The sequence below is a fragment of the Pseudorca crassidens genome, chromosome 9, assembly GCF_039906515.1.
Source record: "Pseudorca crassidens isolate mPseCra1 chromosome 9, mPseCra1.hap1, whole genome shotgun sequence".
Taxonomy (NCBI): Eukaryota; Metazoa; Chordata; class Mammalia; order Artiodactyla; family Delphinidae; genus Pseudorca; species Pseudorca crassidens.
The window spans coordinates 55,879,364-55,904,090 of record NC_090304.1 but is presented as its reverse complement, the minus strand read 5'-3'; the positions used below and the strand labels follow the sequence as shown (position 1 = coordinate 55,904,090).

The following is a 24,727-nucleotide window of genomic DNA, read 5'->3' as shown; positions in this document are numbered from 1 at the left end:
TACAGTTGCTTTTAGTAATCTCTCATGATCCTTTGTATTTCTGCAGTATCAGTTGTTACTTCTCTTTTTTCATTTGGAATTCTGTTGATTTGAGTCTTTTCCCTTTTTTTATTGTTGAGCCTGGCTAATTGTTCATCAATTTTTTTGTCTTCTGAAAGAATCAGCTTTTAGTTTTATTGATCTTTGCTATTGTTTCCTTCATTTCTTTTTCATTTATTTCTGATCTCATCTTTATGATTTCTTTCCTTCTGCTAACTTTAGGTTTTATTTTGTTCTTCCTCTAATTGCTTTGGGTGTAAGGTTATGTTGTTTATGTGAGATGTTTCTTGTTTCTTGAGGTAGGATTGTATTGCTATAAACTTCCCTGTTAGAACTGCTTTTGCTGTATCCCATAGGTTTTGGGTCATTGTGTTTTCATTGTCATTTGTTTCTAGGTTTTTTTGACTTCCTCTGTGATCTTTTGGTTATTTAGTAGTGTATTCTTTAGCCTCCATGTGTTTGTAATTTTTGCAGTTTTTTTTCCTATAATTGATAATAGTCTCATAGTGTGTTGGTAGAAAAGATACTTGATATGATTTCAGTTTTCTTAAATTTACCAAAGCTTGATTTGTGACCCAAGGTAAGATCTGTCCTGGAGAATGTTCCATGAGCACTCAAGAAGAAAGTGTATTCTGCTGTTTTTGGATACAATGTCTTATAAATATGAATTAAGTCCATGTTGTTTAATGTGTCATTTAAAGCTTGTGTTTCCTTATTTATTTTCATCTTGGATGATCTGTCCATGGGTGAAAGTGGGGTGTTAAAGTACCCTACTATTTTTGTGTTACTGTCGATTTCCCCTTTTATGGCTGTTAATGTTTGCCTTAGGTATTGAGGTGCTCCTATGTTGGGTGCATAAATATTTATAATTGTTATATCTTCTTCTTGGATTGATCCCTTGATCATTATGTAGTGTCCTTCTTTGTCTCTTGTAATAGTCTTTATTTTGTTTTTATTTATTTATAAATTTATTTATTTTATTTATTTATTATTTTTGACTCTGCTAGGTGTTCGTTGCTGCATGCGGGCTTTCTCTAGTTTCCGTGAGCTGGGGCTACTCTTCGTTGCGGTGCATGGGCTTCTCATTGCAGTTGCTTCTCTTGTTGCGAAGCACAGGCTCTAGACACGAGGGCTCAGTAATTGTCCTCATGGGCTCTAGAGTGCAGGCTCAGTAGTTGTGGCACATGGGCTTAGTTGCTCTGCGGCATGTGGGATCTTCCTGGACCAGGGCTTGTACCCATGTACCCTGCATTGGCAGGTGGATTCGTAACCACTGCACCAGCAGGGAAGTTCAATAGTCTTTATTTTACAGTCTATTTTGTCTGATATGAGAATTGCTACTTCAGCTTTCTTTTGATTTCCATTTGCATGGAATATCTTTTTCCATCCTCTCACTTTCAGTCTGTATGTGTCCCTAGGTCTGAAGTGGGTCTGTTATAGACAGCATATATATGGGTCTTGTTTTTGTATCCATTCAGCCCGTCTTTTGGTTGGAGCATTTAATCCATTTACACTTAAGGTAATTATCGATATGTATGTTCCTATTACCATTTTCTTAATTGTTTTGGGTTTGTTATTGTAGGTCTTTTCCTTCTTTTGTGTTTCCTGCCTAGAGAAGTTCCTTTAGCATTTGTTGTAAAGCTGGTTTGGTGGTGCTGAATTCCCTTAGGTTTTGCTTGTCTGTAAAGGTTTTAATTTCTCTGTTGAATCTGAATGAGATCCTTGCTGGGTAGCGTAATCTTGGTTGTAAGTTTTTCTCTTTCATCACTTCATATATGTCCTGCCACACCCTTCTGGCTTGCAGATTTTCTGCTGAAAATTCACCTGTTAACCTTTTGGGGATTCTCTTGTATGTTATTTGTTGCTTTTCCCTTGCTGCTTTTAATATTTTTTCTTTGTATTTAATGTTTGATAGTTTGATTAATATGTGCCTTGGATTTATCCTGTGTGGGTTCTTTGCACTTCCTGGGCTTGATTAACTATTTCCTTTCCCATATTAGGGAAGTTTTCAGCTATAATCTCTTCAAATATTTTCTCAGTCCCTTTCATTTTCTCTTCTTCTTCTGGAACCCCTATAATTTGAATTTTGATGCATTTAATGTTGTCCCAGAGGTCTCTGAGACTGTCCTCAATCCTTTTCATTCTTTTTTCTTTATTCTGCTCTGCTGTAGTTATTTCTACTATTTTATCTTCCAGATCACTTATCCGTTCTTCTGCCTCAGTTATTGTGCTATTGATTCCTTCTAGAGAATTTTTCATTTAATTTATTGTGTTGTTCATCATTGTTTGTTTGCTCTTTAGTTCTTCTAGGTCCTTGTTAAACATTTTTTGTATTTTTTCCATTCTATTTCCAAGATTTTGGATCATCTTTACTATCATTACTGTTATTATTATCATTATAATTATTCAATTGCCTGAATTCTTTTTCAGGTAGACTGCCTATTTACTCTTCATTTGTTTGGTCTGGTGGGTTTTCACCTTGCTCCTTCATCTGCTGTGTATTTCTCTGTCTTCTCATTTTGCTTAACTTACTGTGTCTGGGGTCTGCTTTTCACAGGCTGCAGGTTCATAGTTCCTGTTGTTTTTGGTGTCTGCCCCCTGTGGGTGAGGTTGGTTCAATGGGTTGTGTAGGCTTCCTGGTGGAGGGGACTGGTGCCTGTGTTTTGGTGGATGAGGTTGGATCTTGTCTTTATGGTGGGCAGGACCATGTCTGGTGATGTGTTTTTGGGTGTCTGTGAATTTATTATGATTTTAGGCAGCCTCTCTGCTAATGGGTGGGGTTGTGTTCCTGTCTTGCTAGTTGTTTGGCCTGGGATGTCCAGCATTGGAGCTAGCTGGTCGTTCAGTGGAGCAGGGTCTTAGTGTTGAGACGGAATTCTCTGGGGGATCTGTCGCCGATTGATATTACGAGGGGCCAGGAGGTCTCTAGTGGTCCAATGTCCTGAACTCGGCTCTTCCACCTCAGAGGCTCAGGCCTGACATGAGGCCGGAGCACCAAGACCCTGTCTGTCACATGGAGTTATCAGGATAGTGGTCATTGGCAAGTGAAACCACAAGAGAAGAGGCCCGTGCTATGCCTGGTCCCGCTGAGCAATTTTCAGACTTCAGCTCATTCTGGCAACAGGGCAACTGTGTCGATGACACAAGGCAGGACAGGGTCCATGAGGCGGGTGGCACTCATCTGTTGCGTGACCTGAGGGGGCCGGTCGAAGCCCTCGGGGAAGGCGACAGCAGCCAGGACTCCGGCCTCCTGTGGCTGCAGCGTCTTTGGGGTTTCCCTCCTGGTGTCAGGTCACTCTCATTCCTGCTTTGGCGGTGATGCCTTTACCCTCAGCTTCTTCATTGGGCGAGTGTTCCCTGAGGCAACGTGTGAAAAGTGCAGGCCTCGCTTGACCCTCACTCTTTAAAAAAGAAAAACAACTTTCCCCCCAGCTTTATTGAGATATAATTGGCACATAACATTGTATAATTTTAAGGTTTAAAATATGTTGATTTGATACATTTATAAATTGCAAAATGATTACCACCATAGTATTAGTTACCTCCTTCATCCGGTAACATAGTTACCATTTTCTTTTTGTGGTGAGAACATTTGAGATACACTCTGTATCAAGTATATGATAGAGTATTATTAGCTGTAATCACCATGCTGTGCATTAGATCCCCAAACTTGTTCATCTTATCACTGGAAATTTATACCCTTTGAGCAATATCTCCCCCTAACTTCCATCCCCGAAGTCCTGGTAACCACCACTCTACTCTCCATGACCCTCAGTCTGAATTGCCATATTATGGTGCTCAACAGAGTTACTCTCTTCTTATGCAACATCACTTCTTACAACCAGTACCCACCCATCTTTTTTTCTTTCCTGAAGCTACAGCTTTCTCTTTAAAAAATGCTCCTTTGGAGAGTTAACTCTCTGCCAATTATATCTAGCATATAGTGCATCTTCCGGCTGAAGCGGGTAGGACCTTTAAGTTCTTAATGTGGGATAAGAAAACAAGTCCACAAGAGTGACCAGTTTTTAAAAATAGAATGAATTCTACTCAGATTTTCTAGAAAAGATATATCTCGGCTGCATGACCGATTGTATTGTCAACCTGCCAATATAATATTTATGTATCTGGTGAAATCTTGGAGAAGCAATAGGGAAGGGAAGTCTATGATTTTACTTGATAGGAGGCCACACAGAGAAAAATAATAATAAACATCATTTACTTTTTGGGGGCCTATGATTATCTCATTTAATTTTTTTAAAAAAATTATTTATTTTTAACCCTTTGACCAACCTCATTCTTCCCAACCTAGTCCCTGGCAACCACCATTCTACTCTCCGTTTCTATGAGTTTGGCTTTTTTTTTTAAGCCAAACATATATATATGTTTGGCTTAAAACATATACTTTAAGCCAAACATATACTTTTCCACATATAAGTGAGATATTGCAGTATTTGTCCTTCTGTCTGACTTGTTTCATTTAGTGTAATACCTTCAAGTCCCTCCATGTTGCAAATGGCAGGATTTCCATCTGTTTATGGTTGAATTAAAAAAAAAATGTGTGTATGTGTGTGTGTGTGTGTGTGTGTCACATTTTCTTTATCCATTCATCCACTGATAGACACTTAGGTTGTTTCCATGTCTTGGCTATTGTAAACAATGCTGCGATAAACATTAGGGTGCAGATCTCTCTTCAAGATAGTGATTTCATTTCCTTCAGACATATCACCAGAAGTAGAAGTGCTGAATCATGTAATAGTTTTATTTTTATTTTCTTGAAGAGCCTTCATACTGTTTTCCAAAGTGGCTGTACAATTTACATTTCCACCATCAGTGCACAAAGGTTCCCTTTTCTCTACATCCTCTCTATCACTTGTTATTTCCTGTCTTTTTGATGATAGCCGTTCTAACACATGTGAGGTGATATCCCATTGTGGCTTTGATTTGCATTTCCCTGATGATTAGAGTGTTGAGCATCATTTCATATACCTGCTGGCCATCTGTGTGTCTTCTTTGGAAAAATGTTCAGATCTCTGCCCATTTTAAAATCAAATTATTAGTCTTTTTGCTGTTGAGCTGTATGAGTTCCTTATATATTTTGGATTTTAACCCCTTATCTGATATATGGTTTGCAAATATTTTCTCCCATTCCACTGTTTGCCTTTTCATTTTGTTGATCATTTCTTTTGCTGAAGAAGCTTTTTAGTCTGATGTCCCACTTTGTTTTTGCTTTTGTCAGTTGTGTGTTTTGGTGTCATATCCAAAAAATTGTCGCCAAGACCAGTGCCAACTAGCTTTGTCCTCGTGTGTTTTTCTTTTTCTAGGAGTTTTATGGTTTAAGGTCTTACATTTAAGTTTTTAATCCATTTCTAGTTAATTTTTGTGAATGGTGTAAAGATAGGGGTCCAATTTCATTCTTTTACATGTGACTATCCAGTTTTCCTAGCACCGTTTATTTGAAAAGACTATCCTTTCCCTGTTGAGTATTCTTGGCTCCCTCGTCAAATGTTAGTTGACCAAACGTGCCTGGGTTTATTTCCGTGCTCTTGGTTCTGTTCCATTGGTCTATGTGCCTGTTTTTATGCATTTAATCTTTAAGATATCTTTCTGTGGTAGTTGGCATTTGCTTCATTTAAACTCAAGGAAACTGAGACAAAGAGAAATGTTTTGCCCTAGGTCACATGGCTAAAATGTATTCAAGTCATTTTGATTCCAAAGCCTCTGTCTTCAACTATATCACCTTACTGCCTGGTATGGCATGTGGAAATTGTTCCTAAACCTCAGTAAACTTCTCTGTTTCTCTTGTTCCCACATATAAGAATATAGGCATAGGTATAGTTGGATTTACATTTATTATTTCCACATGGGGGAACGTGTACTTTCATATAATTTTGTATTATAAACAACACCTTGTAAATTAATAATAACCCAGTAATTGCATTTATATTGAGAGTGTATTGCAAGTTGTTTAAACAGCACCACTTCAGAGGCAGCCGCACACATCACCACAGAACTGTGAGTGCAAAAATGAAATTTAGAGAGATGATATTTACATCAGCTTCAGCAATGAGGGTATGGATGAGTCATGATTGAACCATGATGTATACATATCTTAAAGTCTAGTTATTAGAAAATTATAGGACAAAAATGCTGCTGGTGCAAATATGTGTCACTGCGTGTTCTCTAACACTTAACAACCTTAACAAACAAAAAGGAGGGAGCTAAACTAACAGTAATTTTAATTAAAGAGGAAGAATATTAGCAATTGAAAATCACAACAAACTGAAGACAATACTACAATGAGGATTTAATACTCTGATAACAGAGAGTCCATTCCCCAAATTAAGAGCATTCCAGCTATCTGGGTGAGGTACTGTGCAGCAGGAGGCAAATCGGGGTTAAGATTGGCCTGGCAGACAGACTTCTTAGTGGAATACTGAATTTAGACTCTTTAATAAATTCTAGTAGCCGCCCAATTTTAGTTTATGAATATCACATTTTATTAATGGATAATTCACTTAGTAGGTGACTAATGAAAATGAAAGTGTATAAAATTTTGAATTTTGGAGTCATTTTGGGGCCCATCAGTAAGACTCACGTCCATCAGTAGATGCCAGCTCATTTTTAAAGAATCCTTTACATAGGGGGAAAAGCAGAGAGGATTAGGGTCAGAAGAGGCTGGTCTTAAAAGGCTGGTCTTTCCAGGTCTGAGACCTTGAGCAAGAATCTCAGCTGGACTGAGCTTGAGAGTCTGCGAATCACTCAGTGGTGTGCTGGAACTGGCTCATATCGGTGTTGGAGAGCTCATGGTTAACTTTCCAAAAATTCTGCAGGCCAGTTGTTAAGCCATTGGTAGCTTGATATCAGCAACAATGGGAGTATTACACTACAAAAATCAGCAAACACTACAAATCAGGGATTTTTTTTTAGATGGTTTAAAAATTTTTTTATTGCGGTAAAATTGGTATATTACATTATATAAGTTTGAGGTGCACATTATAATTTAATATTTATATACACTAAAAAGTGATCTCCACAATAAGTCTAGTTACCACCTGTCACCATATTGCTTATCCCTTTCACCCATTTTTCCCATCCCTCAACTCCCAACACCTCTGTTAACCATCAGTCTGTTCTCTGTATCAGTGAGTTTTGTTTTGTTTTATTTGTTCATGCATTTTGGTCTTTAGATTCCACATATAAGTGGAATCATACAGTATTTGTCTTTCTCTGTCTGACTTATTTCACTTAGCATAATACCCTCAAGGTCCATCCATTTGTCAAAAATGGCAAGATGTCATTCTTTTTTATTCTTTTTTATGGCTGAGTAGTATTCCATATATATGGAATATATATATTCCATATATATAAAACAATTTCTTTATCACTTCATTCATCATTGGACATAGTTATTTCCATATCTTGGCTATTGTAAATAAAGCTGCAGTGAACATGGGGGCACATATATCTTTTCAAATTAGTGATTTCGTTTTCTTGGGAAAACTGAAATTGCTGGATCATACGGTAGTTCTATTTTTTGGGGGGGGTGCTCTGGGTCTTCATTGCTGCGTGCAGGCTTTCTCTAGTTGTGGTGAGCGGGGGCTACTCTTTGCTGCAGTCCGTGGGCTTCTCATTGCAGTGGCTTCTTTTGTTGCAGAGCACATGCTCTAGGGCACACAGGCTTCAGTAGCTGTGGAGCACAGGCTTAGTTGCTCTGTGGCATGTGGGATCTTCCTGGACCAGGGATCGAACTTATGTCCCCTGCATTGGCAGGCAGATTCTTAACCACTTCACCACCAGGGAAGTCCTGGTAGTTCTATTTTTAATATTTTGAGGAATCTCCATAGTGGCTGCACCAGTTTACATTCCCACCAACAGTGCACAAGTGTTCTCTTTTCTCCATATCCTTTCTACCACTTGTTATTTCTTGTCTTTTTGATAATAGCCATTATAACAGTTGTGGTTTTGATTTGCCTTTCCCTGATAATTAGTGATGTTGTACATCTTTTCATGTGCCTGTTGGCCATCTGTCTGTTTTCTTTGGAAGAATGTCTATTTATTATAGATTCTCCAAGTCAAGGACTCCCCTCAACCCCCCCAGAAAACTGGCTTACCAGCATACCATTGTTTCATTCTTCCCTTCCCTCCAAAATATCACCAAATTCTGCAAAGAGGAAATAATGATTCCTCTATGAGCATTAAATTGTTTTGATATTGAACCAAAGCTAGGTAATCAATAAATATTCATTTTGTAGGGTGGCTACTAGGCATGATCCCATTTGATTCCTTTACAGGTAGATGTTATTATCCTCAATGAGAATTACATTTTTGAAAATACCTGAGAACAAACTACTGATGCTCAAAACATTACGTGAATTTCGCAGCTATTATATTGAGTGGAAGAAGCCGGACACAAAGTAATACATACTGTATTATTTCATCTATATGAAATTTAAGAACTGATACAAGTTCAAGAACTGATGGAAGATTATAGAAACCAGAAGAATGCTTATCTCCAGTGGGGAGGAGAGTGGTGACTGAGAAGGGGTGTGAAGGAAACATTTGAGTGCTGGAGTGTTTCTCTATTGTGATCCAGATAGGGGTTACACAGATGCATGAAGACGCAAAGATTCATCACAATATACACTTAAGATGATTGCACTTTATCATAAAAGTAATTTTTTACTTCAATAAAAAATTTAGTAAAAGGTATGTTATACTAAAAAGTAAAAGAAGAATCTGAGAAAGTATGGTTTATAAACTGGGAAGCACTTCAAAGTCTCTTTTACCTTAAAAATTTGAGATGCCTTTGACAACCTCCCTTCTCCTAGTTTCTCCCTCTCTGTGGCCACTCAGTCTCTCTAAGGTTCGGTTGGCTTTTCTCTGCCTGTCTTGTAAGCATTGTGTCCCCAGAGTTCTGTCCTTATAACTCTCCTCACTTTATGTACTATGGACAATCTCTGTAGCTCCAACTCCTGACACAATTTCCTAACCTCCAGGTCACACTCTTTTCTCCTCTGTACCCATACTCATTCATTGAACAACTACATACTGGGTTGTCTTTACTGGGTGTCTTATGCCAAGTACTGTTCTTGGCACTAGGCCATGTCAGTCAACGAAACAGAGATCTTTGCCTTCATGGAGCTTATGTGCCCAGGTCGCTCTCCCTGGGCCTACCAAGACTCAGATGTCCCAAATGATCTCATTATCTTCACCCCTTGATTCTCCCTAACCTCAAACTTGTTTTTCCCATGCATCTTCCGTCTCTGTGATTGCACTGTCATCCTCTCAGAAACTCGGAATCATCCCTGACCCCGCTTCAACAAATCACCATCGGCTGACTATTACATGTCCTGAATATCTCTCAGAACCCTCCACTTGTCTGTATTTGCACTGCCCTGCCCCATTCTCATTCTTTCCCATTTGACTTACTAACTGGTCTCTCTGCCTCCGGTCTTCTTCCTGCCTATCACTCTCCATACAGCCGCTAGAATGATTATAAAATGCAAATCAGGACAAGTTGCTTTCTGCCTAAACCTGTCCAGTAAAAGTCTAAATTCCTTCCCTTGTTCTCATATTCTCAACTATCAGGATATAAGCATAGCTGCTGAAACCTGGGTTCACATCCCTGCTTACCAGCATAAACTTGGGCAAAATTGTTTTATCCTTCCCATGCCTTACTTCCCCATCTATAAAATGGGAATGATAATAGTACTGACGTCGAGTTGTTATGGGGATTAAATTTATTATTGCACACAAGGCACTAAGAACAGTACCTGGTCCTCAGTATATACTCAAGAAGGCTGGTTTTCTTTTAGACGGTGCTGTAATGTTTAAATAAGTTAAAACATCTAAGAGGCTTTGCACAGCACCCAGCCTGTCTTAAATACTCTGTAATGTCAATGTTGTTGCCTCTCTAGCCTTACTTCTTGCCCTTCTTCCACACAAACCTGACTCAGCCCTATGGGGCTGGCTATGGTTCTCTTTCTTACACGTCCCTTGGTTCCTCCCTTTCCTGTCTTTTTCCTGGATGTCTCCCACCGATCCTGCAAGTCTCTGCTCAGGCACCAGCCCCTGGCTGCCTCAGCCCAAGCTGGATTGGTGGCTCCTCCTCTGTCTCTCCGTCTTAGAACCTGTGCTTGCCTCTATTACAGAACGTAGTAATTGTTTATTTAAAACATACTAAGAAGCATCCAACAACAGATGAATGGCTAAGCAAAATGTGGTATATACATACAATGGGATGTTATTCCACCTTAAGAAGGAATGAAGTACATCATGGATGAACCTCGAAAACACTGTGCTAGGTAAAATAAGCCAGGATTTAGAGCCGAGATTAGAACAGTTAGGCTAAATTGCTCTAAATCCTGGCTTCACCAGGCTGTGTGACCTGGTGTAAGGTATACAGCTTCTCTATGTTTTCGTTTCTTCATCTGTAAAAATAGGTAAATTTCCTTTATAAAGTTGTTTGAAGTAATGTGTGTAGAATACTTGACATATAACCTGGATAATGGTAAGCGCTCAATAAGTGTTTTCCCTTATTATTGTTCAGTTGTGATCTCTTTGGGCACAAGGCTCTATGATCTCTGTCACAGTTCCTTGATATGGTTTCAGATTCCACATTGCAACCAACCTTGAAGAACATATTGCAACAGATTAAATGTAGAAGCAGATATAATCATCCAGTTGTGTTCCATTGATCTAGATAGTAAAAAGATTTTTAAAAAAATGCTACTCTTCTTTTTTTTTTTTTTTTTTTCCCCGTTGCGGAGCACAGGCTCCGGACGCGCAGGCTCAGCATCCATGGCTCACGGGCCCAGCCGCTCCGCGGCATGTGGGATCTTCCCGGACCGGGGCACGAACCCGTGTCCCCTGCATCAGCAGGCAGACTCTCAACCACTGCGCCACCAGGGAAGCCCCAATGCTACTCTTCTTGCTAGATTTTTTTTGTTTGAGTAAATATAGTTATTTTCTGTAAAACCTTTTCTTTATGTTAATGTAGAAAGGAATTACTAATGTTATTTTAAAATAAATTAGTATTTAAATTTTTCTCAGTTTTAATTTCTAATATGGTAAATGTTGATAGATAGAACCTATATAAACAATGTTCCTTGGATCCTCAGTAATTCTTAAGAGTGTAAAGGAGTCCAGAGACCAAAAAGATTGAAAACCACTGTCCTGCCTTGCAGTTGGATCCCTGCCACACCACCCAGGACAACTGGCCTCCAGTCTGTGCTTTAGCACTTCACAGGATGGGGAGGTCATCACCTCCTGGAGCAGCTGGTTTTATCTTTGGGCTACTCTGCCTCTTAGAAGGTTCTTGCAATGAGTCAAAAATCTTTGTTTTGGAGGCTCCCACTGACAGTTCTTAGACCCACCCCTTATTTTCACACATTGCAATTTAGAATCCTCTTTCAGGTCTGGAAGACAGTCATCAATTCCCCTTTGTGGTGGTCCCAGAGGGAATCACCCTGTCCTTCGTGTGACTAAAGTGCACATGTATTTTTCTGAGTCAGCCAGTGATTTGTAGGAAGCATTGCCAAGCTAGATAGCTCACAACTGCTTTTCCAGGAACCAGAAGATTATCTCCAGTCCCACACTGAATTTGAGAAACTCATTTTGTTGTTGTTTTTACCAATAAATTAAAATTTTCCATTATAAATCACATATGTTTCTTAAGGAAAATAAAGTAGGGAAAAAGAGACTTAAGAATGGAAATGGGGTCATGGTTAGTGCTGACTTTCTTGTCTTGGCATCTAGCTCCCTTTCAGGCTTGCCCTGAATGCCATTTTTTTCAGCAATTCCTAAAGCAGTTATATGTACTATGCCTCCAGAGGTCTGCCAGGTTGACAGACTGCCTGCTGCCTGGTCAGTCCCCAGCCCTTTAAGGACAGCTGAGGAGGGGCACTCAGAGGAAACAGGAAGCTCTCAAGGAACGTGATTCTTGTACTACCTGAAGGTATTTTAGGCCAGATCTCTCCAGGCAAGGTGGGGTCAGAGGGGATAGACGCTTTACTACAACAGAGATTAGTAAATTTTTTCTGCATTTTTGGGAGGTAAAAAATGAAGTTCTTATGGAAATTCTACTTCTGGGAATCTATTCTAAGGAAATGGTGAGAGATTTAAATGGTGTTATGTGTCTATCATTATTCATAAAACTTGGAAACAAGCTAAATATTCTACAATAAATGTTCAGTTTAAAAACTATCTATAAGGGAATAGGGGTTATATGGGAAATCTCTGTACTTTTCCCTCAATTTTGCTGTGAACCTAAAACTGCTCTAAAAAAATGAAAATCTTAAAAAAGAAACCTGTCTATGTGCTTGTATATTCTGTACTGGTTAATAATAAATTACATTTACAAAATCTTTTTAATGATGTGGGAAAATTCTCAACATAGAGTGTTAGTTGCTTAATATATGACTAGTATATAGTTTTTATGTAAATATTTGTTGACTGAAAATTGAAAAAAGCAGATAAGAAACTATACAAACAGTACGGTTTTGATTGTATAAATATTTTTGTGACAGAGTGAAAAAAAATGGATGACACCAATGTATCTCACATGGAGGAAACTGTCTTTATGAAAACTCTTTGAAATGCCCTGCAGACACAGATGTCAGCAGATGCCCAGCTCAGACAAGGGGAAGCTGTTTTGCATGAAACAAAGAGAGGAACATGGTTTATTGCTTGTGAAAAGGAGGGGGAAGAAAGAAGGTATTGGTCAACACTCTTGCAATTGCAAATGACAGAAATTTAACTCAATGTGGCTTAAGGGAAAACCCAGATATCTAGTTAGACATGGTTGGATTCAGGAAGTCAAACTTTGTCATCCATATCTGCGTTTTCTCTCCATCTCTTGATTTTGTTTTCCTTTGTCTTGATTCACTCTCAAGCAGACTCTTCACTTGTGCTGGCAAAGATGGGCACTAGCAATGCTAGGCTGACCTTTCTACCAGCTCAGTGACCCCAGGGGTAAGAGTCCTTCACTCACCAAGAGTTCTCTCAAGTCTATCCCTGAGTAGCAGTCTGGCCGGGGAGATGGAATGTACGGATTATGTGGGTTTCGTCACTTGTTTGGATCACTGGAATAGGCTGGGGTCAGCCCTGCTCAAGTCATGTAGAAGTTCCAAAAATAATTTGCAGAGTTCCTGGCATGGAGCTTCTAGAACCCTTGGAATTTCCTGAGTGACTAAAGTGTCTTTATTATTCATGAGTCCCTTGGATCACTCCTGAGTTTATGCTAATGAGGGCACTCATGGTGGGACCCTGCATAGCTTCAAGATTGAGACTGGTCACCAGAAAGACCAACCACTGATTAGAAGGTTGGGACTTTGAGCCAGCCCAACCTCCAGGGAGGGAAGAAGGATTGAGTTCAAGTGCATGGTCCATGATTTAATCAGTGAAACTCCAATAAACCTTTGGACAGCAAAGCTCAGTGGAGGTTCCTTGTTGGTGAACTCATGTTGGGAAGATGAGGTGCCCTCGTCCCATGGGGAGAGGGCACAGAAGCTCTGTGTTCAGGACCTTCCAGACCTTGCCCTATGTGTCTCTTCATTTGGCTGGTCTGATTTGTATCCTCTAAAACTCTAATTGTAAGTATAGTGCTATCCTCAGTTTTGTGTCATTCTGCTGCATTATAGAACCTGAGCGGGGTTGGAGGAACCCTCTGGATTTGTAGCCAGTTGGTTGGGAGTATGGGTGGCCTGGGCCCCTACTTGCTCCTGGTGTCTGGAGTGGGGGCAGTCTTGTTGGAGACTGTGCCCTTACAGCTGTGGAGTCTGACAATAACTCTGGTTGCTTAGTGTCAGAATTGAAATTGCAGCACAACAGATGACGTCAGAATAGTTGGGGTTGAAACAGAATAGGATTGAGTCTGGATCCATGCACTGCAGAACAGTGGAAGAGGTGTGGAGCCAGGAGCCTAGAGGCCAGGTGGTTATAATAGCAGAAGATCACTGGGAAGAAACTGAAATCTTGAAGAGGGCTTTGGATTTTCACAGGATAGGGAGTTGGAGAGAAGAGGAGTTTAAGCCAATTTTATCTCAACCTTTCAGCAGAGGAGGGTCCCCAACTGAACTGAGTTACATACATTCATCTTTGCTATAAGAATCTGTGTTCACTTTTATGAAGTGATTACAACTTTTCCAAGTGAACAAAGTTCTTTCACTCACTCATGGTCAGACTCACTTATCTTACACATGTGCATTCAAAGACCTTCCAGTCACTCTCAGAGCCAGGTGTAGAAGCAGAGAATGGAAGTGCTGGCTGATGCAGGATAGTGGATTTGCAAGGCGAGTGCAAGAAAAAGTCAAGAGGGCAAGATACATCAACGAGGATGTGTCTGTTCTCTCTGTAAAAGCCCCAAATGCCAGAAGGTTCAGTGGTGTGTGTGTGTGTGTGTGTGTGTGTGTGTGTGTGTGTGGTGGCAGCACATATCAACTCAATGTTTTAGGGAGCAGTATGAACTCAGGACCATATCAGCTCACATAAATTAACATTCCCACTTCTGGCTGGTTTGATGAATACTCCTGGTTCATAAGTCAATGTGTGAGTTTCCCCATAGAGCAGGCCCTCCACAAAAACATGTAAAATACCTTATTGTATTTTCCTCACAAATAATCACTGAGAATGGTTGAGTCTTATTCCCTTTGTCTTTTGTTTTTAAACTAGGGTTGATAATAAAATAAACTTTAGGTTTTTTTTGTTTTTTCTAATTTATTTTATTTTTGGCTGCGTTGGACCTTCCTTGCTGCACACAGGCTTTCTCTAGTTGTGGTGAGTGGGACTACTCTTCACTGCGGTGTGTGGACTTCTCATTGCGGTGGCTTCTCTTATGGAGCACGGGCTCTAGGTGCGTGGGCTTCAGTAGTTGTGGCTTGTGGGTTCTAGAGCACAGTAGCTGTGCACAGGCTTAGTTGCTCCGTGGCATGTGGGATCTTCCCAGACCAGGGCTCGAACCCGTGTCCCCTGCATTGGCAGGCAGATTCTGAACCACTGTACCCCCAGGGAAGCCCTAGTTTAGTTTTAATAAGCCATTGTCACAATCAGGATCATAAACATATCCGTCACCCCCAGAGTTTTTGGTGCCCTTTGTGATCTCCCTCCCACTCTTTCTCCCAAACCCAGACAACAACTGATCTCCTTTCTGTCACTATAGATTTGTTCACATTTTCTAGAATATTTTAGCAATGGAATCATATGCTATATATTCTTTTTTTATGTGGCTTCTTTCACTCAGCATAATTTGTTGAGATTCATAACTTGTTCATTCTTTTTTATTGCTGGGTAGTATTCCATTGTATGAATATACCTCAATTTGTTTATCCATTCACTTGTTGATGAACATTGGTACAATTTCATAAGTTTTGATATACATATACACACGTGGAGCCATTGCTCCAACCAAGATACCCATCACCACCAAAAGTTTATCTCCAGTGTTTGGCTATTACAAATAAAACTACTATGAATATTCATGTAAGAGAACGTCTATGGATATAGCTTTCATATGTTTTCTCTTTAGTAAGTATCTAAGATTAGAATTATTACATCATTTGGTAGGTATACCTTTAACTTTTTAAGATACTTCCAAACTGTTTTTTAAGAAACTGTTTTCTAACCTAGTATACATCACCACTCTTCTAAATTCTCGCCAACACATGGTTTGGTAAGTCTTTTTAATATTTTACATTCTAAAAAGTATATTGTTGTATTTTATCATGGTTTTAACTTGCATTTCCATAATGGCTAATGATATTGAGCAACTTTTCATATGTTGTTAAGAGTTTTATGCATTTTCTTCCTTTCTTTTTCCTGTTCTTTATATGTATATATTAACCCTTTACTATATGGGGAAAAATGCTTCTCCAAATTTTTGCTCATTACTGAAATTTCATATTGATGGCTAATAATTTCTATTATAATTAATGTAATAACTATGGTATTTTCTAATGGAAAAGTAGGTCTAAGCTTGATATTATAATAATATTGATAGTGAACTCCAACCTTTAGATGACTCTAAATTTTGTCATTTTATGAATAAAAGGTGAAAAGTTCTGAAGCAACTGAGAATTTAGCAGCAGTTGCAGTATTGATGTTAGCCATTTTCTTATTTTTTGGAAGCTCTGAAAATCAGTGTGATCTGACTCTGCAATGAGTTTGGGAACTGCTTTGCCCAAAATCAGAGTGATTTTTGTAAAAGCTAAAACATTTATTTCAGCTCAACATGTTGGCCTCTGAGAATACATTTAGCAGAGAACATCAACTAATGCAATCTTACTATATTTTCAGAGACTCTGAATGTTCATCTTTAAATGGAATATTCTCTTTGTATTAGGGGACTTGCATAAGTTGCATTTATAGTCACCCTGGGCATAAATTCAGTGTGTAAAATCTGGCTCAATCTTCCCATTCCAGATGAGGAAACTGGGGCCCTGGGAAGTAGAGATTTGCCCAAGGGAATCTGGTGAGATAGTGGCAGTGAGCACAGTTTAGGTAAGGTGGGCAATGCTCTCTATCCTGTCTCTTCTCTGAGTGAGATCAACAGTGAGTAAATTATAAGACCATAGAAAGTGAGTGCTGAAAGGAGAATTAGAGACCACTCAGTCTACTCCTCTTATTGTAAAGTGAGAAAACTGAGGCCTGTGGCAGGGGAGCAGCATGTCCAAGGCCATGCATAGCAAGTTTATCACATAATTGAGACTGAAAGTTGGGTCTCCTGATGCTTAGTTTTCAGGATGGCTGAGCAGGTCTGCTGCCTCTCCAGTGAATGAAGGGCCAGAGTCCGGGACTTCGCACAAAACTTTGATGGGATTTGGAAGATTTCCTTGTGGAGGTGACAAGCACTCGAGTTGTCTTTATAGCCTCAGTAATAAGATGATGGCATCATCCATGTTCCCTCTACCAATGACTCTTCCATGGCAACGTAGCTGAGACTGAGGCTAAAGGGCCAAAAAGGTGAGGATGCTCTCCTTAGCAGATGAAAATTCATGCATGTGTCTCTTTCTGTGCATCATTCATTTGGCCGCCCATTTTTCCATCCCTTCATCCATCCACTCACCATTCAACAAAACCTACTCTGGCCATTATCCTTGCCATCGAGGAGCTCCCTGACTCTTGGGACAGGCAGACATGTAAACAATGAATTAAGATACAAAATGTAATAAAGAAATAACTAAAGGAACTTCCCTGGTGGCGCAGTGGTTAAGAATCCGCTTGCCAATGCAGGGGACATGAGTTCGAGCCCTGGTCCGGGAAGATCCCACATGCCATGGAGCAACTAAGCCCGTGCGCCACAACTACTGAGCCTGCGTTCTAGAGCCCACAAGCCACAACTACTGAGCCCGCGTGCCACAACTACTGAAGCTCACGAGACTAGAGCCCGTGCTCCGCAACAAGAGAAGCCACTGCAATGAGAAGCCTGCGCGTGGCAACCAAGAGTAGCCCCCGCTCACTGCAACTAGAGAAGGCCTGTGCACAATGAAGACCCAACACAGACAAAAATAAATAAATTAATTAAAAAGAAAGAACTAAAGATTCATTGGAAAACCTAAGAGGTAGTACCTAATCCATCTAGGGTAGAAGAAAGAAGAGAGGGCGAGAAAAGTCTTCCCAGAGGTGTTAGCATGTGTTGAGTCTAGAAAGATGAGCAGGAAATATTCAGATGAAGAACAGAAAGGAGGAAATGCATTCCGGGATGAGGGAACAGCCTGAGCAAAGATACCTCTAAAATTGTATGAATAATATCACCATTTATTTTAAAAGTATGTGTGTTGGGGCTTCCCTGGTGGCGCAGTGGTTGAGAGTCCGCCTGCCGATGCAGGGGACACGGGTTCGTGCCCCGGTCCGGGAAGATCCCACATGCCACGGAGTGGCTAAGCCCGTGAGCCATGGCTGCTGAGCCTGTGCGTCCGGAGCCTGTGCTCCGCAACGGGAGAGGCCACAACAGTGAGAGGCCCACTTACCGCAAAAAAAAAAAAAAAAAAAAGTATATGTGTTTACATGTATATGATATAAAAGGGGTTATACACTAAAATGTTAATAATAGCTATTTATGGTGGGATTATAGGTGACCTTATAGAATTTCATTTTAAATTTTCATCCATTTTTTTAAAAAATAAATTTATTTATTTTATTTATTTATTTTTGGCTGCACTGAGTCTTCATTGCTGCTCGCGGGCTTTCTCTAGTTGCAGCAAGTGGGGGCTACTCTTCGTTGTGGTGCGCGGGCTTCTCATTGCGGTGGCTTCTCTTGTTGCAGAGCATGGGCTCTAGGCACGCGGGCTTCCATAGTTGTGGCACGTGGGCTCAGCAGTTGTAGCTCGCAGGCTCCAGAGCGCAGGCTCAGCAGCTGTGGCGCACGGGCCCAGCTGCTCCATGGCATGTGGGATCTTCCCAGACCAGGGCTCAAACCCACGTCCCCTGCATTGGCAGGCGGGCTCTCAACCACTGTGCCACCATGGAAGCCCTTCATCTATTTTTATTTATTTTTTTCCAGTAGTGAATGCGTGTCACTTGTGAAATAAAATAATAATAAAAGTTTAAAAAACTTTAAAACCTTTTTCAGAGGAGCTGTTCTTCCTTTGTTATTGAAAGTTCCATATGTGGAACATAGAAAAGTGGTACAGATGAACCTGTTTGCAAGGTAGAAACAGAGACACAGACGTAGAGAACAAACATATGGACACCAAGGGAGGAACGAGGAGGTGAGATGAATTGAGAGATTAGGATTGACATACATACACTAATATGTATAAAATAGATAACTAATGAGAACCTGCTGTATAACACAGGGAACTCTACTCAATGCTCTGTGGTGACCTAAATGGGAAGGAAATCCAAAAAAGAGTGGATATATATATACATATAACTGATTCACTTCACTGTACAGCAGAAAGTAACACACCGCTGCAAAACAACTATGCCCCAATTTAAAAAAAAAAAAAAAAGGAAGTCCCAAAGATGGTCATGAAGTTGTTTGTCAGAAAAGGCTTTCTGCCAGGTTTGGAAATCTTTGTTTCACATAAAGCTTTCAGAAAAGATTTTATACTAGATTTCTATGTATACACAAAAATTTCCTACAATTTGAAGAGGCAGAAAAATTCCCAAGCAAGGGTGTTGAAACACAGCTATTCCTTCAGACATTTATTTAACAAATATATATCATGTATCCCTTTGAAGGCCCACAGATGAGTCAGGCAAGGAGACCCCTTCAAAGATAGGCCATATAGACAAAAATGAGCATAAGACAAGATAGACAAGGCCAAGGACTGGGAGAGAGGTCAGCTGTGGGAGAGATGAGAGTCAGAGAAAGAACGATCATGGGCTTTCACAGATCACCACAACTATTCCCACCAGCATTATTTAAAATGATAGCAAGGGCTTCCCTGGTGGTGCAGTTGTTAAGAATCTGTCTGCCAATGCAGGGGACACGGGTTCGAGCCCTGGTCCTGTAAGATCCCACATGCCACAGAGCAACTAAGCCCGGGCCCCACAACTACTGAGCCTGTGCTCTAGAGCCCGTGAGCCACAACTACTGAGCCCGCCCGCCTGGAACCCGTGCTCCACAACAAGAGAAGCCACTGCAATAAGCCCACACACCACAATGAAGAGTAGCCCCCACTTGCTGCAACTAGAGAAAGCCCACGTGCAGCAACGAAGACCCAACGCAGCCAAAAATAAATAAATAAAATGAATAAAATCTATCTTAAAAAAAAGAGAGTAAATAAATAAATAAAATGATAGCAAACACCTACAACATTCAAAGTGTGAATTGCAACCTATTAGTGGGTCATGAAATCAGTTTAAATTCTCAAGCTAGAACTTTTTATTTTTCATGTTATGTAAGTTATTTATTCATTTATTATTATGGTATAATTGACATATAACATTATATTAGTTTCAGGTATACAACACAATGTATTTGTATATGTTGTGAAATGATACATGTATAATGATATTTGTATATGGTGTGAAATGTGTTTGTATATGTTGTAGTATTTGTATATGTTGTGAAATGATCACCACAATAAGTCTAGTTAACATCCATCCCCATATGTAGTTATACATTTTTTTCTTGTATTGAGACTTCTAAGATTTACTCTCTCATCAACTTTCAACTATACAATACAGTGTTATTAACCACAGTCATCAGGCTGTATATTATACCTCACGACTTAATTTATTCTATAATTGGAAGTTTGTACCTTTTGACCCACTTCACCTGTTTCACCACCTCCTACCCCACACATTTGGTATTTTTTTTTAATAAACTTTTTCTTTTGGAGTAACTTCAGATCTACAGATAAGTTGCAAAGATACTTCAGAAAGTTTCTACATATTTTCACCCAGCTTCCCCTAAAATGTTGACATCTTACATAACCATGGCACATTTACCAAAACTGAGAGATTAACATTGGTACAATATTATTAACTAAACTATAGATTTTACTTGGCTTGCACCTGTTTTTCACTAATGTTTTTTCTGTTCCGGAATCCAACCCTGGATTATATTTAAGAGACTAGTAAAAAGTGAAATTCTATAGAATACAATAGAAAATATCAGGGTACATTGCTCAGATTAAGGATAAGTACTGTTTTATAAAACTTGTTTCCATTACATGTATAAATTGTAGTTTTACTGAAGGTGGCAGCTGAAAAAAGTAACAAAAGAGAGAGACACAGTCTTAGAAGACACCAAATAATTAAGCATGCTTACCATTATGGGGATTAATACTCTAGTGAGAAGCAAAACAAAACACTTGAATACAACAATGTGAACACTAGTGCAAAGTCAGAAAATGCAAAATAACACAGGACTGTAGGACTAACAGTCAGAGGACAGAGCAAGGTAGAGATCCTTTTGTTCTCATACTGATGGCTGAACAGCCTTGTCCTTTGGAACAGAGCATAACGGGCCCCGTACATGTTGTTGAGTTGGATGGAATTCTTGGATCAAGCAGCTGAATGGGCTGCATCACCGGAACACACTACACACAGTACTGGAGCCCAGTACCACTCTCCCCATGCCCTTCTCTTAGGCCTGGCTTTGTCCCTAGTGAACTAATTAATGGTTATAAAAGCAGTTGGTAAAATGCAGTTGGTATATGCACTTTGAATGAGTCACTTTCTCTTCTGGGCCTCGGTTTCCTCATCTGTGAAATGGGGACATGACTCTTGCCATGGCTCCTTCACAGGGCTGTTGAGAGAATCAAGGGAGAAGAAAAGTGTTTTGTAAATTGTTAAGGGCTATACAGATCTATGTAAAAATTATGATTTCAGATATAAATTTTCATTGGTATTATTGTTCTTTGGGCAGTAAACATTTTGAGAACAAGGATTATATTACTTATCTTCATAACCCTAGGGCCTATTACCATGCCTAGGCCTTAAGGCAGACTCATCTCTATGGAGACATAAGGACCTGGGCACACCTTCCCCTCCACAGACTTGCAGATGTTCACTCAATTCTCAAATGCATATCATCCCCGACTTGTTCCTCTACCCAGCAGGGCAGAGTCAAGCTAGATTAACCCTTACTGACCCTGCAGATTTGGGTCTCAGCATGGATCTTTCTACCTACCTGGAGAATCAGGAGAACCATCTGGAGAACCACACCTTTCAGATTTTATTTTTATTTCTAGGAAGTAGCCTAAATGTCCATTGATAGCTGAATGGATAAAGAAGATGTGGTATATATACACAATGAAATATTACTCAACCATAAAAAAGAATGGAATCTTGCCATTTGCAACAACATGAATGGACCTAGAGGGTATTAAATTAAGCAAAATAAGTCAGACAGAGGAAGACAAATACTGTATAATTGCACTTATATGTGGAATCTCAAAACACAAAACAAACAAAAAAACAAAACAGGAACAGACTTACAGATACAGAGAGCAAACTGGTGGTTGTCAGAAGTGGGGAAGTGGGGCGAAATAAGTGATAGGGGATTAAGAGATACAAACTTCCAGTTATTAAATAAATAGCTCATTGGGATGTAATATACAGCATAGGGAATATAGTGAATAATACTGTAATAATTTGTATGGTGACAGGTGGTTACTGGCCTTGTCATGGTGATCATTTTGTAATGTATTTGATTGTCAGATCACTATGTAATATACCTGAAACTAACATAATATTATGTCAACTATACTTCAATTAAAAAATTTTAAAATGTATTAGATTATCCTTTGAAAAAAGTTTCAAAGACACACAACACACACCCCACATATATATATAAGAAAAATACTGAAAATTAAACCAAGAAAAGCAAATCTTACCTATAATCCTCAGCTTTAAAAAATTATATAAAGTGTGTAAAAGTCCAGTCCCCCTACCGTCCCCTTTCCAATTCCCAAGAGTAAGCACTACTAGCAATTTTTCCTATACTTATACTGATATATCATTTACCTTCATTTTAAAAAACAAAAAATGAGATTATATTATACAAATTTCTTACAGCTTGTTTTTATGCACTCAACAACAATAAAGGACATCTTTTTAGGGCAGTACATACAGATCCATTTAATTCTGTTTAATGCCTGTATAGTATTCTGCTGTATGGATGTATCATTCGATTAATTAGTCACCTATTGATGGATATTAGGTTGTTTCCAGATTTATGTAGTCACAGTACTGCAGTAAACATTCTTCAACTTCATGTATTTCTCCTATTTTTTTTTCCCTTGGTAGGATAGAATCTTAAAAGTGCTGTTGCTGGGCCATAGTAGATACATGCTTTAAATATTATTAGATGCTTTCAAAGTAACTTCCAATAAGTGTATGTCAGTTTACACTTCCACCGGTAGTATATAAGAATGTCCACATGATTGGCATTATTAATCATTTTAGTGTTTTAAAAATATATATATATATATTTATTTATTTGGTTGCACTGGGTCTTAGTTGTGGCACACGGGATCTTTAGTTGCGGCATGTGGGCTCTTAGTTGCGGCATGTGGGATCTAGTTCCCTGACCAGGGATCGAACCCAGGCCCCCTGCACTGGGAGTGCGAAGTCTTAACCACTGGACCACCAGGGAAGTCCCCATTTTACTGTTTTTTTGAATCAATATTCTTAAGCCTATCAAACTAAATGTGGCAGAAATTATGGATTGATTTATTCAACATCCCATGCAGCTGCCTTCTGGTATGTCTTCCTGTACTGGAGGCTGGAAAACCAAATCACATTTCCTAGACTTGTTTCCAACTAGGATTCACAAATAAGATGTATCCTAGCAAGACTTGAGTTTGGAACTGAGTTAAGTGGGGAGAGAGGCAGGACACAAGGTAACCATTTGTGCTGGTATGAACTGCAGGAGATGGCACGGTTCTGGAGCCAGCAGCCTAAAGAGAGGCTTCTGTGGGAGGGCAACAGCTCCGTTGGTGGCTCCCACCAGTAGGACTTGGGAGTCACTCCTGAAAGCTCAGCCTGGAGTCTTTATCTTTAGCATTCCCAATGATTCTTCAAATGATTTCATACCCTGAAATAAATATTTTATGCTATATTTTTATCCATTTTCTACAGTAGATCCTATGGACTGTTTCCTGTTATATTCAGTTGTGTGACACTGTCAAATTATTAACCTTTGGGGCCCAGCTTATTTATTAAAAAGAGATAATACCTATATATGGGGATGTTGTGAAGGTTAAATGGAATGATGAATTGAAAGTGACTGACTTACTCTGGGTTCAGCAAGGCTTGTGGGTAGTGGGTCTTTTTTCTCTTCCTTCTTTTTAGACTCACTCATCCTATGAGACCCAGCTCAAAGGCCATCTCAATACCCCTGGGGAGGCAGAATTATTGTTGTCTTCTCTGGGCTCTCACTACATTTAACTAATTCCTTTACAAGTCATAACATGTTGTACTATGACTTATTCATATATGTGTTTGTCTCCCCACTAGATTTTGTGCTCTTTGAGGGCAAGGGTATTCATGATCCATCTCTTTATTTCCAGGCCCCAACAAAGAGCAGGGGATGAGATGTGTTGGTTGAATGAATTAGCCCTAGCCTTGCCTCACTGAACTCCTCAGTTCCCCTCACCTGCTTGTTGCAACCATCAATTTTAGTGGCCTCATTGGTATCTTAGATTGGGATCACTTGGCTACAGGCAACAGGAAGCCTTTTAAAGTAGCTCAAGCAAAGATGGGTATATCAGTAAGCTTTAGATTCAGGAAACAAAAAGCGCCCAAGCTACTGTTAGTAGAAAACGGTTTAAAGAAAAATGAGGTACTTTTAAAGTTGTTGCAAATTTAGGAGGAGTAAGTTACAGGCTGGTCCTTCAGGAATAACTCTCAGAACAACACTGCCAAACTGACTTGCCAGTGGAACTGCCACCTTTTGTACAATTAGGGAGCAAGGGGATCAGAAGCCCACCAATGGAACTACTGATTTTCAAGAATATACAACTGAGGGGTCAGGATGCTGCTGCTGCTGCGACAACAACTACCTCGAGATAAGCACAAAGTTAGTGAGTAGCCACTGAGATACTGTTACAGAAAAACCCAAAGTCTCCATAACTGTTCTTTCCAGCAGCAGTAGCCAAGGCAGCAAGAAGATGGCCTCTGCCTCACTTCTGCCTTCCCAAACTTTCATGAGTGCCTTTAACTGGTGGAGCTTTCTTTCCTACCCCTCCTGTATTAGTTTTCTATTGCTCAGTAAATTACCACAAACTTTGTGGCT

General features: G+C 39.7%; 1 long non-coding RNA gene across 4 annotated transcripts in view; it reads left to right on the top strand.

Moving 5' to 3' along the window:
• LOC137230656 (uncharacterized) overlaps positions 1-24,727 on the top strand; it is a 96,766-nt gene that overhangs the window by 69,006 nt on the left and 3,033 nt on the right. For all 4 annotated transcript variants that reach the window (XR_010946207.1, XR_010946209.1, XR_010946210.1 and 1 more), the window contains one exon: positions 16,768-16,995. This is a non-coding gene — a long non-coding RNA (uncharacterized lncRNA). The remainder of the gene's footprint in view (positions 1-16,767; positions 16,996-24,727) is intronic.